This window comes from Moschus berezovskii, chromosome 11 (assembly GCF_049115385.1).
Source record: "Moschus berezovskii isolate FMDL1 chromosome 11, NW_MosBer_1.0, whole genome shotgun sequence".
NCBI classification, from domain to species: domain Eukaryota; kingdom Metazoa; phylum Chordata; class Mammalia; order Artiodactyla; family Moschidae; genus Moschus; species Moschus berezovskii.
This window is the reverse complement of record NC_142470.1, coordinates 77,835,941-77,842,680: the sequence shown is the minus strand read 5'-3', so window position 1 is coordinate 77,842,680 and position 6,740 is coordinate 77,835,941. Positions and strand designations below refer to the sequence as shown.

General features: G+C 40.9%; 1 pseudogene; it reads right to left on the bottom strand.

The window, feature by feature from the left end:
* Nucleotides 1-2,041: 2,041 nt before the first annotated feature.
* Nucleotides 2,042-5,693, bottom strand: LOC148776212 (small ribosomal subunit protein uS15 pseudogene; annotated as a pseudogene).
* Nucleotides 5,694-6,740: the final 1,047 nt, after the last annotated feature.

The window sequence follows — 6,740 nt, the reverse complement described above, 5'->3', positions numbered from 1 at the left end:
TCAGTTAACTCCAGTTGATTAATAATGCTGTTCAGTTCAGCTGTATCCTTAATGATTTTCTCTCTATTGGATTTGTCAGTTACTAATAGAGCTGGGCTGGAAGAAGCACAAGCTGGAATCAAGATTGCTGGGAGAAATATCAGTAACCTCAGATATGCAGATGACACTACCCTTATGGCAGAAAGTGAAGAGGAACTAAAAAAGCCTCTTGATGAAAGTGAAAGAGGAGAGTGAAAAGGTTGGCTTGAAGCTCAACATTCAGAAAACAAAGATCATGGCATCTGGTCCCATCTCTTCATGGGAAATAGATGGAAAAACAGTGGAAACAGTGTCAGACTTTATTTTTGTGGGCTCCAAAATCACTGCAGATGCTGATTGCAGCCATGAAATTAGAAGACACTTACTCCTTGGAAGGAAAGTTATGACCAACCTAGACAGCATATTAAAAAGCAGAGACATTACTTTGCCAACCAAGGTCCGTCTAGTCAAGGCTATGATTTTTCCCGTGGTCATGTATGGATGTGAGAGTTGGACTGTGAAGAAAGCTGATCGCCGAAGAATTGATGCTTTTGAACTGTGGTGCTGGAGAAGACTCTTGAGAGTCCCTTCGACTGCAAGGAGATCCAACCAGTCCATTCTAAAGAAGGTCAGTCTTGGGTGTTCATTGGAAGGACTGATGCCAAAGCTGAAACTGCAATACTTCGGCCACCTCATGCGACGAGTTGACTCACTGGAAAAGAGTCTGATGCTGGGAAAGGTTGGGGGCAGGAGGAGAAGGGGACAACAGAGAATGAGATGGCTGGATGGCATCACCGACTCTGTGGACGTGGGTTTGAGTGAACTCCGGGAGTTGGTGATGGACAGGGAGGCCTGGCGTGCGGTGATTCATGGGGTCGCGGAGAGTCGGACACGACTGAGTGAATGAACTGAACTGAACTGAACTGAATACAGTGTGTTCATATCTTTAACTATAATAATGGCTTCCTCTACTTCTCCTTGCATTCTATCAGTTTTTGCTTCACATGTCTTGATGCTCTGTTGTTAAGCAGATACACATGATTGTTGTTTCCTCGGAGACTTGACACTTTTATCATTAATAATTCTCCTTGCTATTATTGATATTTATAAAAGAATATTATTGTTAATATTGATGATAACACCATGTTAATTTTCCTCTTTCTGAAGTCAGCTTTGTCTGAAATTAAAACAGCTACTCCAGTATTCTTTCCGTTAGTGTTGCCATGGTATTTATGTCTCTGAAAGTGAAAGTGTAAGTCACTCAGTCATGTCCGATTCTTTGCGACACCATGGAATTCTCCAGGCCAGAATACTGGAGTGGGTAGCCTTTCCCTTCTCCAGGGGATCTTCTTACCCGGGGATCGAACCCAGGTTTCCTGCATTGCAGGTGGATTCTTTACCAGCTGAGCCACAAGGGAAGTCCATATATGTCTCTACCTCTTTACTTTCAATCTGTATGTGTCTTTACATTTAAAGTAGGCTTCTTAAAAGCAACATGGTTTTTATACACTTCCTCAATTTCTATCTTTTAATTGGTGTGTTTAGACCCTTCACATTTGAAATGATTGTTGACGTAATTGATTCATATCTATCATATTTGCAACTGTTTTCTAGTCATTGCATTGTTCCTTGTTTCTTGTCTTCCCCTCTTTTTCTGCCTTGTCTGTTTTTTTTTTCCTAGTTAAACAATAATTTTATTGCTTGCTGCTGCTGCTGCTGCTGCTAGGTCACTTCAATCGTGTCCGACTCTGTGCAACCCCATAGACAAGCCCACCAGACTCCCCCGTCCCTGGGATTCTCCAGGCAAGAACACTGGAGTGGGTTGCCATTTCCTTCTTCAATGCATCAAAGTGAAAAGTGAAAGTGAAGTCGCTCAGTCGTGTCTGATTCTTAATGACCCCATGGACTACAGCCTACCAGGCTCCTCCACCCATGGGATTTTCCAGGCAAGAGTACTGGAATGGGGTGCCATTGCTTGAGTACATAGACAAATTTGTGCAACCAGGGCAGAGGCTGTGGATGACTAGTATTTCCAAATTGGTTGGGGGTGGGGTAAGGGAAGGACAGTTTTGTTCTTACAATATTGAGCGAACCTGTGAATGCAGTTCTCAATCAGAATCAAAAGGAATTTAGCATCTTTATCCTTTCTATTCTTCTGAAGATACTCTCGAACAGCAACAAGTTTCTTACTTCAATGCTCGAGATCCTCAGGAAGATCAGGAGGAAGTCCTTTGAACTTAAGAATTCTCAAGATTTTATTGCCTGTCACAGAACAATGCCATGTGAGCATCTCAGGATCACTCTGAGGCCGGCCTTTTTTGGCTAGTTTGTAGATCTTCTTCATGTCATCAGATGTCAATTTCAGCCAGGTGGAATGACTGCAGTGGTAGGGCAGAGCCAACTGGGACAGACCCTTCCACGGGCCTGCGTGAGACACACAGGGTGGCAGTCAGGCAATCAAAAGAGAATAAGGGTGGGAGCGCAGGAAGCCACCCTGCACACAGGAAGTGAAATGACCTCACACAGCCCTGCTTCCTCCCATCCTGCCTTCTCTGTTTTTAACTGAGCATTTTATATTATTCCATTTTCTCTTGGCCCATTGATTATACTTCTTTACAACTAATGTAAGTCTATTTATCCTGCTTCATAGGTAGGACATGTACCTTACAACTGAGGATTCCCAGTTTCCCCTCTTGTCCCTTATAACTTTGCTGTCATTCATTCACTTATTCATAGGCTATAATCAACCAATACATTATTGCTATTGTTATTTTTGGACAAGCAGTTATCTATTAGATCAATTAAGAATAACAAAAATATAAAGTTTTATTTTACTTTCATTCATTTCTTCTCTCTAATATTTTTCTTTCTTCAGATGTCGATATGAGTTTCTAATATGTATTTTCTACAGGTCTAGATATATGATCCAGAGAAGGCAATGGCACCCGACTCCAGTACTCTTGCCTGGAAAATCCCATGGATGGAGGAGCCTGGTAGCCTGCAGTCCATGGGGTCACTAAGAGTCAGACACGACTGAGCGACTTCACTTTCACTTTTCACTTTGATGCATTGGAGAAGGAAATGGCACCCCAATCCAGTGTTCTTGCCTGGAGAATCCCAGGGACGGGGGAGCCCGGTGGGCTGCTGTCTATAGGTCACAGAGTCAGACACGATTGAAGTGACCTAGCAGCAGCAGCAGCAGCAGATATATGATCTATGCATTCTACTCTTGGAAGTGTCTCTTTTACCATTTCTCATAAGGGCAAGATGACTGGTGACAAGTTCCTTTGCTTTTATTTGCCTGAAAAGTCTTTATTTTTCCTTCACTTTTGAAAGATAATTTAACTGGATACAGCTATCTAGTTTGGTAGCTTTTTTTGTTCAACACTAAATATTTCACTCTAATCTCTTCTTGCTTACATGGTTTCTAAAGAGAAGTCTGATGTAATTCATATCTTTGTTCCCTATAATTAAGGTGGTTTTTCCCCCTCTGGCTTATTTCAGAAATTTTTCTTCTAAAGGCAAGTATCTGATAGATTTGTCTAAACAAATATAATAAAATTTGGGGAATTCCCTGGTGTTCCAGTGGTTAGGACTTGGTGCTTTCACTGCCAGGGTACGGTTTCGATCACTGGTCAGGGAACTAAGATCTCAAAAGCTGTGCAACAGTGCCAAAAATGATAATAATAATAATAAAATTTTGTATGATCAAGAAAGACAAAGCAAAGTGAATGCCACTAACAATGATAAACACAAAGGACAGGCCTTTTCACAAAGATGGCACCAAAGACAAAGAAGGAAGCCCCTGACTCTCCCAAAGCTGAAGCCAAAGCAAAGGCTCTGAGGCCAAGAAAGCAGTGTTGAAAGGTGTCCACAGCCAGAAACAAAAAAAGAAGATCCAGATGTCACCCACCTTCCGATGGTTCAAAACACGGTGGTTCAGGAGGCAGCCCAAATATCCTCTGAAGAATGCCCCTAGAAGAAAGAAACTTGACCACTATGCCATATCAAGTTCCTACTCACCACAGAGTCAACCATGAAGAAAACAGAGGATAGAAACCCACTGGTGTTCACTGTGGGTGTCAAGGCCAAGCCCCAAACTAAACAGACTGTGAAGAAGCTCTATGACATTGACATGGCTAAGGACAACACCCTGATCAGATCTGATGGACAGAAGGCCTAGGTTCAACTGGCTCCTATGATGCTTTGAATGTTGCCAACAAAACTGGGATCATCTAAACTGAGTCCAGCTGACTAATTCTAAATGTAAAAGTTTTCACTATGTTAAAAAAAAACTCACAAAGGACAAGTGTCTGGCAGAATGGGAGGCCAAGGGGCAGGGAAGGTCTAGGGAGCTTCCAGGACACTGGGCACTGCTGGGCTGGGGCTGGTGGGACCGTGAAGTGCTATGCTCTATTCTGATAACCATGACACTTGATGATGTGACCTTATATTTTTCAGAGCAAGAGTGGAAGATCCTGGAGAACTGATAGTAGGAAATGTATCAGCAAATAATGAAACTCCACTATGAGATCTGTGATTCTCTGGGTTGGTTTTTTCCAAGCCAGATTTGATAACTTGGATGGAACAAGAGAGAAGGTCGTTAATCAGAGACCAGGGGGAAAATTAGAAAAAAAAAAAGAAGAGAGAGAGAAAGGACAAACTGGAGGAACACTTGCAATGGTGTACAAACAGTTAATCGTCTTAATAGGTAAAGACCTCTTCTTAATAAATAAGGGCTTCCCTGGTGGCTCAGATGGTAAAGAATCTGCTTGCAATGTGGAAGACCCGCATTCTATTCCTGGGTCAGGAAGATCCCCTGGAGAAGGAATTGGCAACCCATTCCAGTATTCTTTCCTGGAGAATTCCATGGACAGAGGATCCTGGTGGGCTATAGTCAATGGGGTCATAAAGAGTCAGACATGACTGAGCTTAATAAATAAGATAAAGCTAAATGTTGTGAAAGAAAAATAGACAAAGAATATAAAAAGGAAACTCACAAAAACAAGAAATTAAAGTAGCAAATAAACGTAAGTAACCAAAAAAAAAATTCTTTGGTAGTTGATAATGAAACTAATTCAAGAAGGAGACATATTTTTAACCTTCAGATTAGCAAAGATTTGAAAATGTTTGTTGCATTCAGAAAAAGGATACTGTCATAATCAGTTGATGACATGTATATTGTTATATTTCTGGAGGGTAATTTAGCAAATTTTACTAAATTCCTCCCAAGCATCTACTTCTTTTGATTCAGCAATTTTACTTCTAGGAATTTATCCTCAGGAAATAATTGAACAAATATACAAAGATGTATGTATAAAGCTGCTTGTCATGATCATGTTTGTAATAGTAAAAAGTTAACAACAGCCTGACTTTTCAAAAAGTGTTCTTTAAAGTTGATTTTAAAAGTCAAAGAATGAGAAATCAAAGCCAAGAGGGAAAAATAGTTTGAAATAGGCAAACAATCCTTATAATAAAAACTCATCTTCCTAAGTGACAGTGCTGTCTACAGATGGAGAATGGAAAGGGCAGAGTACAATGTGACATCCTGTACATTCTGACACCCTCCCCTCTGTGAAAACCCAGAAATTTGCACTCCTGACAAAATGGTGCCTGGCTCCTTGGTTTCACAGACACACATTACCCTCTCCCTTTCTTTAAATGGCATTACCCATTGTTCCCTTTGATAACTGGAAATGTAGATCCTTTATTCAGAAACACCTAGTTGAGACAATGGGAGAATGTCTCCAAGTCCATCAGTCTGGCAGAATGTTGCTTCTCTGGGGATGGGAATTGGGGAAGAGAAATCAGAGAGTAGAGTATAAGGCTGGTGCAAAAGTAACTGTGGTTTTACGTTGTTGAACCTTGCTATTTGATATTGGAATACATTCTTAAATAAATGTGGCTATGTTATACATCATTTTAATGTGCATTTCTCATTTCATGTTTTTTACTAATGACATTACCTTCTATTTATTTTATGTGTATTTTAGACTAGGGAAATAACGTTAGACAAAAAGCAAATTTGAGTGATTTTCTTATTCAAGTTCAAAATGGGACATAAAACAGTGGAGACAAATAGCAACATCAGCAACGCACTTGTCCCAGGAACTGCTAATGAACATTCAGTACAGTGGTGGTTCAAGAAGTTCTGCAAAGCAGATGAGAGCCTTGAAGATGAATAGCACGGTGACTGGGCATCAAAGCTGACAATGACCAATTGAGAGGATCATCAAAAGTGATCCTCTTGACCGCAAGAGAAGTTGCTAAAGAACTCAATGTCAACCATTCTATGGTCACTCGGCATTTGAAAGGTGAAAAAGCTCAATAAGTGGGTGCCTCATGAGCTGACTGCAAATTTAAAAATTGTCATTTTGAAGTATCATCTTCTCTTGTTCTATGCAACAGAAACAAACCATTTTTTGATCAGATTGTGACATGCGACAAAAAGTGGATTTTATCTGACAGCTCAGTTGTTGGACTGATATGAAGCTCCAAAGCACTTCCCAAAGCCAAACTTGCACCAAAAAGTGGTCATGGTCACTGTTTGGTGGGTTGCTGCCAGTCTGTTCCACTACAGCTTTCTGAATCCTGGCAAAATCTTTACATCTGAGAAAGTATGCTCAGCAAATTGATGAGATGCACCAAAAAGTGCAACGACTGCAGCCTGCATTGGTCAACAGAATGGGCCCAGTTCTTCTCCACGACAATGTCTGACCACA